This window comes from Nyctereutes procyonoides, unplaced genomic scaffold (assembly GCF_905146905.1).
Source record: "Nyctereutes procyonoides isolate TBG_1078 unplaced genomic scaffold, NYPRO_anot_genome, whole genome shotgun sequence".
In the NCBI taxonomy this organism is placed as follows: Eukaryota; Metazoa; Chordata; class Mammalia; order Carnivora; family Canidae; genus Nyctereutes; species Nyctereutes procyonoides.
The window spans coordinates 103,004,629-103,015,857 of record NW_026575125.1 but is presented as its reverse complement, the minus strand read 5'-3'; the positions used below and the strand labels follow the sequence as shown (position 1 = coordinate 103,015,857).

The 11,229-nt window shown below is 39.9% G+C and overlaps 1 pseudogene; it reads right to left on the bottom strand.

Annotated features, from left to right (window-relative positions):
* Positions 1–4,718: 4,718 nt before the first annotated feature.
* Positions 4,719–6,490, bottom strand: LOC129518332 (asparagine--tRNA ligase, cytoplasmic-like; annotated as a pseudogene).
* Between the last annotated feature and the right edge of the window lie 4,739 nt (positions 6,491–11,229).

Sequence of the window (11,229 nt, the reverse complement as noted above, 5' to 3'; positions counted from 1 at the left end):
TAATCTCAACAACTCCAAGATCAAGCAGACGTTCCATCAACTGAGTCAGTCAGGCACCCCAAAATGCTGTAACTTTAAAAGAGTGAGCTTGGGGCACCTGGAAGGCTCAGTTGGTTAAGTGTCTGCCTTTGGCTCAGGATATGATCCTGGGGTCCTGGAATGGAGCCCCACATGGGGCTGTCTGCTCAGTGGGGAGTCTGCCTCTCCCTATCTGTGTCTGCTCTCTTTTTTTCTCTCTCTTGCTCTCAAATAAAAATAAATAAATAAATAAATAAATAAATAAATAAATAAATAAGTTTAATGTAAAGCCAATAATATTAATTTTCCCCCTTCCACCCAACATTCAGTTGATGCAGAACCACATTAATGGAAATATAATGTCTAAGAAGTAGATGATAGTCATACTTTACTCTCTGCTGTACGTAAGGCATTAGTGTTCATTTGTTAGCAACACCTAAAAATTTTTTCATTTGAGTACAGTTGACACACTCTGAGTAACACTTTTAAGAATTCATATGAGTGTAATATGAGCTTGAGTGTCACACTGCCCTACTTCACATTCCAGTTTTGTTCCTTTTGACTGTTACTTAAACACTCGGTGTCTCAGTTTTCTCAATTGTAAAATAGAAATAATAATAAGGTTATTGTGAAGATTAAATGAAGTATCACATAGTAAGCACTCCAGAAATATTAATGTTTAAAATGATGTAGTAAAAAACAGTATATTCAAAGACGAGCAACCACTTGTTCATTAATCCCATGAATATTTGTTTATTAAGTGCCTCCACTATCATAGGAGGAACACAACACTTGAAGAAACTAGAGAAGTTCAGCCTTGAGAAGACATAACATGGGTGGCATGAAAGCTGTTTTGTTTTTGTTTTTTTTTTAGTTTTCATGTGTGTCCATTTATTGATTGCTGGGAATACAGCCTATTGAGAACACATGACATGCATTTGGGGAGAGAAATGTACCAAATCTGAAATGAAGCTATTCCTACTAGGAGTTAATACAGTAGCACAGATTAGATCTAGAGTCACAGTGTGGGGAGACTCAAATGGCCACATACAGTTGTCATTAAGATTCCAGCTGCAAATTCTTTTGGAACTTATTTATTCTTAATTACTTAGACACTATCAGGAAGGCGAGAAGATCACTCTGCCTCTTTAACTTAAACTAAAGCAAGGAACAACAAAGAATTTGCTGTTATTTCAAATTGTTTAACGCAAAATTTTCATTTTTTACAGCTTCCTCCACATCAATTTGTATGGTTTAGAACTATAAGCAGCTCTACAGATTAGAAAAGATTAATAACCAATGCAAAACTGTCTTTGATTCCAGTATCAATGAATTATAGTGTTCTAATATCAGCAGATTTTTACACATTATCAATTTTTCCTCAAGATCTTTGTTCTACTCAACGAAATTGAGACCAGAAGAACTGTGGAACAGATCAATAGAACCAGGAGTTGGTTCTTTGAAAGAATTAATAAGATAGATAAACCATTAGCCAACCTTATTAAAAAGAAGAGAGAGAAGACTCAAAATAATAAAATCATGAATGAGAAAGGAGAGATCACTACCAACACCAAGGAAATACAAACGATTTTAAAAACATATTATGAACAGCTCTACGCCAATAAATTAGGCAATCTAGAAGAAATGGACGCATTCCTGGAAAGCCACAAACTACCAAAACTGGAACAGGAAGAAATAGAAAACCTGAACAGGCCAATAACCAGGGAGGAAATTGAAGCAGTCATCAAAAACCTCCCAAGACACAAGAGTCCAGGGCCAGATGGCTTCCCAGGGGAATTCTATCTTTCTTTAAAGAAGAAATCATACCTATTCTACTAAAGCTGTTTGGAAAGATAGAAAGAGATGGAGTACTTCCAAATTCATTCTATGAGGCCAGCATCACCTTAATTCCAAAACCAGACAAAGACCCCACCAAAAAGGAGAATTACAGACCAATATCCCTGATGATCATGGATGCAAAAATTCTCAACAAGATACTAGCCAATAGGATCCAACAACACATTAAGAAAATTATTCACCATGACCAAGTAGGATTTATCCCCGGGACACAAGGCTGGTTCAACACTCGTAAAACAGTCAATGTGATTCATCATATCAGCAAGAGAAAAACCAAGAACCATATGATCCTCTCAGTAGATGCAGAGAAAGCATTTGACAAAATACAGCATCCATTCCTGATCAAAACTCTTCAGAGTGTAGGGATAGAGAGAACTTTCCTCGACATCTTAAAAGCCATCTACGAAAAGCCCACAGCAAATATCATTCTCAATGGGGAAGCACTGGGAGCCTTTCCCCTAAGATCAGGAACAAGACAGGGATGTCCACTCTCACCACTGCTACTCAACATAGTATTGGAAGTCCTAGCCTCAGCAATCAGGCAACAAAAAGACATTAAAAGCATTCAGATTGGCAAAGAAGAAGTCAAACTCTCCCTCTTCGCCGATGACATGATACTCTACATAGAAAACCCAAAAGCCTCCACCCCAAGATTGCTAGAACTCATACAGCAATTTGGTAGCGTGGCAGGATACAAAATCAATGCCCAGAAATCAATGGCATTTCTATACACTAACAATGAGACTGAAGAAAGAGAATTTAAGGAGTCAATCCCATTTACAATTGCACCCAAAAGCATAAGATACCTAGGAATAAACCTAACCAAAGAGGTAAAGGATCTATACCCTAAAAACTACAGAAAACTTCTGAAAGAAATTGAGGAAGACACAAAGAGATGGAAAAATATCCCATGCTCATGGATTGGCAGAATTAATATTGTGAAAATGTCAATGTTCCCCCGGGCAATTTACACGTTTAATGCAATCCCTATCAAAATACCATGGACTTTCTTCAGAGAGTTAGAACAAATTATTTTAAGATTTGTGTGGAATCAGAAAAGACCCCAAACAGCCAGGGGAATTTTAAAAAAGAAAACCATATCTGGGGGGATCACAATGCCAGATTTCAGGTTGTACTACAAAGCTGTGGTCATCAAGACAGTGTGGTACTGGCACAAAAACAGACACATAGATCAGTGGAACAGAATAGAGAACCCAGAAGTGGACCCTGAACTTTATGGTCAACTAATATTCAATAAAGGAGGAAAGACTATCCAAACTCAAAATGGATGAAAGATCTAAATGTGAGACAAGATTCCATCAAAATCCTAGAGGAGAACACAGGCAACACCCTTTTTGAACTTGGCCACAGTAACTTCTTGCAAGATACATCCACGAAAGCAAAAGAAACAAAAGCAAAAATGCACTATTGGGACTTCATCAAGATAAGAAGCTTTTGCACAGCAAAGGATACAGTCAACAAAACTAAAAGACAACCTACAGAATGGGAGAAGATATTTGCAAATGACGTATCAGATAAAGGGCTAGTTTCCAAGATCTATGAAGAACTTATTAAACTCAACACCAAAGAAACAAACAATCCAATCATGAAATGGGCAAAAGACATGAAGAGAAATCTCACAGAGGAAGACATAGACATGGCCAACATGCACATGAGAAAATGCTCTGCATCACTTGCCATCAGGGAAATACAAATCAAAACCACAATGAGATACCACCTCACACCAGTGAGAATGGGGAAAATTAACAAGGCAGGAAACCACAAATGTTGGAGAGGATGAGGAGAAAAGGGAAGCCTCTTACACTGTTGGTGGGAATGTGAACTGGTGCAGCCACTCTGGAAAACTGTGTGGAGGTTCCTCAAAGAGTTAAAAATAGACCTGCCCTACGACCCAGCAATTGCACTGTTGGGGATTTACCCCAAAGATTCAGATGCAATGAAACGCCGGGACACCTGCACCCCGATGTTTCTAGCAGCAATGTCCACAATAGCCAAACTGTGGAAGGAGCCTCGGTGTCCATCGAAAGATGAATGGGTAAAGAAGATGTGGTTTATGTATACAATGGAATATTCCTCAGCCATTAGAAATGACAAATACCCACCATTTGCTTCAACGTGGATGGAACTGGAGGGTATTATGCTGAGTGAAGTAAGTCAATCGGAGAAGGACAAACATTATATGTTCTCATTCATTTGGGGAATATGAATTATAGTGAAAGGGAATATAAGGGAAGGGAGAAGAAATGTGTGGGAAATATCAGAAAGGGAGACAGAACATGAAGACTCCTAACTCTGGGAAATGAACTAGGGGTGGTGGAAGGGGAGGAGGGCGGGGGGTGGGGGTGAATGGGTGATGGGCACTGAGGGGGACACTTGACGGGATGAGCACTGGGTGTTATTCTGTATGTTGGTAAATTGAACACCAATAAAAATTAATTTATTAAAAAAAAACAAAAAAAAAGATCTTTGTTCTAACTCACTCATACAACAAAATCATATAAAGAATTCCAGTTACACTTAACAGGACAGAAAGATTAAGTTACTGGAATGTCTTAAACCATAATTAAAATCTGTTTAATTATATATGAGGCAAAAATTAAATCCCATAATTGGATGAAAGGATGATATGGACTTACAACTGTAGTGTAACATGGCATGTACATATTTCCCCCAAGCTTTGTGATGGAGAGTGTTTCTTAAAATGACAACACCGATGTCATTTGATAGTCACATGATTTTGACTGCTTTTTGTGGGGAAAAAAAGAGATGGATATACATACAGCAGTGGAATAAAAAAGGGAAGATTTTGCCTTTTGTTTTTTGTTTTTTAAGAGGCAGTCTGTTCCTTTCATAAACTATCTTCTTTCCTTAATGCTTCTGGAGGAATCAGTTATGGCTTGCAACGCTGGACAAATCTTGGGTATAAGCATATGTCTCCGATGTGATACCTATTCAGAATCCAGGTCAAGAATCATTCCAAGCCCAAGCCATATCCTCCATAAGGACATGTGCCATATTTTCTCTGATCTGTGTACCAGTAATAGGGAGTGGGGTCAATTCCTTCCCTTTTATAACCTGCCAGTATTTCCTCACTATCCCAGATACGCATTGAGCCTCCCACAATCTCACCAACATTGGGCATCAACACGTCAACAGATTCTGTAAGGCGGGAATCCTGGGGACATCGCTGCATATAGAAGGACTTGATCTCTACAGGAAATCGACAGAGCAAGATGGGCTCATTAATGGAGTCCGTCATCAGTCTCTCAGGAGCTTCTGGGATGTCCTCTCCAAATTCATAGAAGGTTCCATCTTCTTTATATTGTGTTCTTTCAGCCACACAATAGCATCTGAATAGTTCATCTGCTTAAAAGATCATTTGGGAGGCTTGAAGTTCGGGCTAAGGTCACGCACTATGCTTCCTGCAGGTGATTTCAAGACTCTATCCACCACGTCACAAACCAAGTCCTCCAATCGGTTCAGATGCTCCTCAAAGGTCAGGAAAGGACACTCTGCTTCCACATGAGTGTATTCAGCCAGGTGCCTTCGTGTTCTAGATTGTTCTGCCCTGTATGACTGTGCGATACAAAACACATCTCCCAGAGCTGGAATGCAGGTCTCCAGATACAGCTGTGAGGACTGAGTCAAAAATGCCTCTTCCCCAAAATAGTCAAGCTTGAAGAGTGTAGCACCTCCTTCTACTTGTGTTTGCACTAACATTGGAGGAGTAACTTCATAGTACTCCCTATCAAAGAAGTGATCTCTAAAGCACCGGGTGATCACAGAACGTGCTTTCAGGATCTTGGACATGTTTTCTCCTCGGATCATCATGTGTCGGTTGTTGAGCTGGACATCCACGTCAGACTCCTTGTTAATCAAGTTATCAGCTCCTCCAGCAGGGGCGAGCCCAATCAGTTCCCAGAAGTCACAGCTCAGCTCATGGCCCCCAGGGGCCTGCTTGCCCTTTGGGGTCAGATTTAGAGTCCCATGCACTGCAACACTGCTCTCAGGAGCCAAGACTACTCCATTGTAACACTGACACAAATCATCTGACAAGACACACTGAAGATAGCCTGTACCATCCCGCAACACCAGAAACATTAAATTCTTTCCTTGCCTACGCAGCCTGTGGACCCAGCCAAACACCTTTACTCTTTGGCCTCTGTATTCTTCTAGTGCTTAAATCGTCACACATTTTGGCTCTGGGAGACTTGGATCATTTTTAATGATAATCTTCTTTGCTTCTTCCAGGTTCTTTTTTCTTCGCAAATTATCTTCTGCCTCTTTCTTTTCCCGGGATTCACTCTTCATTTGTTCTCTGTGCCACATTTTTTTTCTGTTCTTCATCTGTGATTTAGAAATAACATCCCACCTCTCATTTTCTTTCTGGGAATCTATGTAAATGGTGGGAAACGGTTCTTTTCCCACTGTCATCAAAGCCTTTAGGCCTGTTTTAAAAGGCTTCTCCTTGGTTCCATCGCCTGTAGCATCATTTCCCCCTCGATCCGAGACATACAGCTCTACGAGTACCATCCCCGCGGTAGGCCCGGTCGCCTCCAAGGACATCGTCCACAACACTCTGCCACCTTGTCACCGCAACCGAAAGCTGTTTTTTTTTTTTTTAAGATTTCATTTTTAAAAGTAATCTCTACACCCAATGTGGGGCTTGAACTTACAACCCGAGATCAAGAGTCACATGTTCTACTGACTGAGCCACCTAGGCACACTTTGAAAGCTATTTTCAAATATGTGTAAGACTGCTATGTGGATGAGGATTCAGACTTGCTGAATGGCCTCATGGAGCAGAACGGGACTAAATGAGTGGAAGCTACAGATTTTGGATTAATGTGAGTAGAATGGAGTTGGCCACCTTCTGAGACAGGGGGTTGTCATTCCAAGTATCCAAGCATTTGTCAAGTATTGGAAAGGAGATCCTACCACCACATGGGTGATTTGAGTAGATGACCTTTAATGCTCCTTAATCTAGACCTGAAAAGTCTATGATGATAGGAAAATGCTTTTCTCTTTCTTACCTGTGGTTTGTAGAGACCTGTGTATATCCCTGCTTCCAATTTCTTCATCAAACCTCATGGGACCTAAACAGAAGTCTATATCCAGACTTCCTTGGATATAGAGGCTAAGGGAAGTCTAATGAACTTTTTTTAAAAAGATATTTTATTTATTTGAGAGAGTAAGTAGGGGTGGGGCGGTGGGAGGAGGAACAGAGGGGAAGGGAGAGAAGCAGACTCCCAGCTGAGCGGGGAGCAGGATCTGCCAATACCACGATTCTGAGATCATGACCTGAGCCAAAATCAAGAGCCAGACGCTTAACCAACTGAGCCACCCAGGCGCCCCAAGTGTGGTGAACTTTTAAAGAAATTTTTGAAATGTTCCTAAGTGCTTCTTAAAAGGAGTGAGTTTTTTTGGGGGAAAAAAGATGTCAACTTAAAATTTCAGCCACAGATTCAGGAGTGGCATCTGAGGACCACTAAGGTTTGGTAGAGTTTTCTGAACAGTTGAGAGTGAAAACCAAAGCTTCCCATTTTTATAGACTAGTGCTTAGGAATTGGTAAGACTGGAACTGCTGTCAGGAGAAAACTTGAGTCAGGGAAGTTTGACTTAGTGTTTCAAGCATGCTCTTTGTTTATCATCTGAATGAAAATGTAAAGCAGAATGAGCCTAAACAGAAAGTTTCACAGAAAAATGTGTCATACTTTGTTTTTCATTCCTTCCTAAAAGAATAAGAATGCTCTTGGAGAACAAAGAGAATATTAAGTGAATTAATAAATTATAAACTAGACTATGTCATTCAGAGGGGACAGTGAGACTTTATCCATCAAATTACATAAGTAACCAGGCAATTTCCATGAATCTATGACATGGATTAGTCTCACATACAGAAAGACTGAAGCTAATAAGTACATTTGAAAATTTTACAGCTGATTGTCTTGGCCCTTTGAGGTAGTGTCTTACAAAACACAGAAAACTTGGGAATGTAAGCCCACAGTATGGGCTTTCAGCCTACTTCTGGATTAGATGCTAGTGGATGGTATCAATATTTCTTGGAAGCAGAAAGTGTATACTAATTTGGCTAAACTCATTTTTATGGGTAAGTAAATTTATTTCTGATTAACAAAAAACAGGAACAGATTTTGTTTGCAAGATTTTATTCCCTCACACTAATCATTTTATTATCACAAGATAATTCCTTTTCAACAGGGTGGCCAGGGAAAGGTTAAGTAAAGGACACATACCATAGCAGGTAGCAAAAACACTACAGTTCGTGAACTAAATTGATATCTCTTATAAATCTATCTTTGGATAGCTACAGAGAATACTATTGGCATTTAGTGAAGTAACAGAATCACAGCTTACAAAACCAAGTCAAAATACACTAGAACCATTTTCCCCTTCTGTCTTTGCGGTTTGTGCCACAAAATACATTATACCATCTGATATACTTGTATAGCGCTTCACTGTTTACAAAAGTGTGTTCACACTCTTTCTCACTTGATCCTCATAACAAGCTTATGAATAGACAATATTATCCAGATCTCACAGATGAGGAAACTAATATTTAAAGAATTTAAATGATTTGCCCAAGGTGTTACAGTGAGAAAAGGCCGTTCTAGGACTCAAACACAGGATGGCTGACTCCAAGTTACTTCCTTTATCTCCTGAAGGAGACATTGGGCCTGGTAGTGACAACTTTTTGCTCCATTAGTAACCAAACCTTTTTTTTTATAAGCTTTTATTTATTTATTTGTGAAAGACACACAGAGAGAGGCAGAGACACAGGCAGAGGGAAAAGCAGGCTCCCTGCCAGGAGCCCGATGTGGGACTCAATCCCAGGATCCCAGGATCATGCCCTGGGCCAAAGGCAGACGCTCAACCGCTGAGCCACCCAGGTGTCCCAGTAACCAAACCATTTTGATTAAAAGTCCCAAATACAGAAAATCTCTTATGATGAATTCCTCTCCAATTGAAAGAATTACAGCAAGTGTTACAATTTTTAAATATTTTGACATTTTTATCATAACTTCCCGGAATGTATCCATCTGTCACAGGCGAATAGATAAATTATATGATTGTCCAATATCTGAATTAGGCATTACAGCCTATTTTTTTAAAAGATTTTTATTTATTTATTCATGAGAGACACACACAGAGAGAGAGGCAGGCTCCATGCAGGGAGCCCGTTGCGGGACTCAATCCTTGGGTCTCCAGGATCAGGCTCTGGGCTGAAGACAGTGCTAAACCACTGAGCCACCCGGGCTCCCCTAAAAAGATTTTATTTATTTGCGAGAGAGCAAGAGAGAGAGTGAGCAGGAGCAGGGTGAAAGGGAGAGGGAGAAGCAGGCTCCCTGCGCAGGGAGCCCAATGCGTGGCTCCATCGCAGGACCCTGAGATCATGATCTGAGCCGAAGGCAGATGCTTAACCACCTGAGACACTGGTGCCCAAAGCTTATTTATTTTCTTACTTGTGGAAGAAGCAACATATCATAAATTCATGACTTGTGTCACTCCATAATAATAATCGCATGCAATAGCTCTGGTATCAATTAGATACTGAGTATATAAAGTATGCTGGGCCCTCTATATACATTTCCTCATAGAATCCTCTGTGAGGTATGTGTATACATGTCCCTCTGAGTGACATAACTATTACTCTCATTTGACAAATCCGGTATCCAAGGTTTTGAGAGAGGAACTAGATTGAGACGACACAGCTAATAAGTGGAAAAGCTGGGATTGAAACACAACCTATCTGACTTCCAAACTCATTCTATTAACCACTGCTTCTAAAATAAAAGGAGTATAAAACCACATAAGTGGTTTCAAAAATGAAAGGAGATAAAAAAAAAGTGAATACAAAACAAACAAAAAAAAACCCCAAAAAACCAAAGAATAAAAGCAAGAACAGTTAGTCAAATTGCTGGCTAGTTTGAAAACTTTAGGGATCACTTTCTAATCGGTTTTACAGAACACTCTCTTTGTTTCTATCTTTCTCTCTCTCTCTCCATATAAATACTACTTTAGAATGTATCTGTGCATGTTTATAATCTATATAGATATACATCTATATTTACTACTTTGTCGGGACGCCTGGGTGGCTCAGCGGTTGAGCATCTGCCTTAGGCCCAGGGCGTGATCCTGGAGTCCTAGGATCGAGTCCTGCATCGGGCTCCCTGCATGGAGCCTGTTTCTCCCTCTCCCTGTGTCTTTGCCTCTCTCTCTGTGTCTCTCATGAATAAATAAAATCTTTAAAAAAAATAATACTTTGTAGTGCACATTCTCGTTTTTTTTTTCCTTCATGTTGGAGAAATTGTGAATACATGCTGCTAATTCCAATTCCAATCCAACTCAACAAGATACTTCATGCTTTTACCCGTTTTGTAACTTTATCTCCTTCCTTCCAGTGAGAGGCCTGGTTTCCAACAACATAACTCATTGACTCCAATACACATAAAATAGTTTCAGAGTTCCTGCACTCATACTACTACATAAAACAAACTTACTTAAAAGGGTTGAAGATTTGCATGCAGTTTTGTTTATGCCTTGTCCAAGGCTATATAGATCAAGCACCATGTTCCAAAGTTACTGGGCTTAGTTGTTTTTGATGTGGTTATGTTATTAATCTGAAATGTACACATTTGGGGATGCCTGGGTGGCTCGGTTGAGCGTCTGCTTTTGGCTCAGGGGATAATCCCAGGATCCGGGATCGAGTCCCACATTGGGCTCCCTGTGAGGAGCCTGCTTCTCCCTCTGCCTATGTCTCTGCCTCTCTTTCTGTGTGTCTCTCATGAATAAATAAATCTTTTTAAAAAGAATGTACGCATTTGTTTCTTATTTTATTGTTTGGGGTTCCTCCTCCCATCCTGTTGATTAAATTTTATCTTTGAAAATGTGCATGATTTCAGAAGTCCAAACTGCAAAGATGTATACTCTGAGAAGTGTGACTTCCTGCCCTATCTCTTTCAACCTGTTCTCTCCTTCCTGAAAAAGAATCATAGGCATTACTATGGTTGTGGCCTTCCAGAACTTTTTCCATAAAAAGTCTTCTTAGGGAGTCCAATAATGAAAAAAAAAGTGTTCAGAAACACTGCACGCATCTGTTCGCCATCTCTATACTTTCATCATTTGGGGAATTTGGGGAATGTTAAATAAATTGAATCTTACAGTAGGTAACCTTTTGAGATTGAATTCCTTTCACTCCATAATGTCCTTGAGATCCATCCAAGTCGTGCATGCGAAAAGTTCTTTCCTTTATATTGCTGAGTAGTAGTCCATGCCATGGATAAACCATAGTTTGAATACACCACTCACCCACTG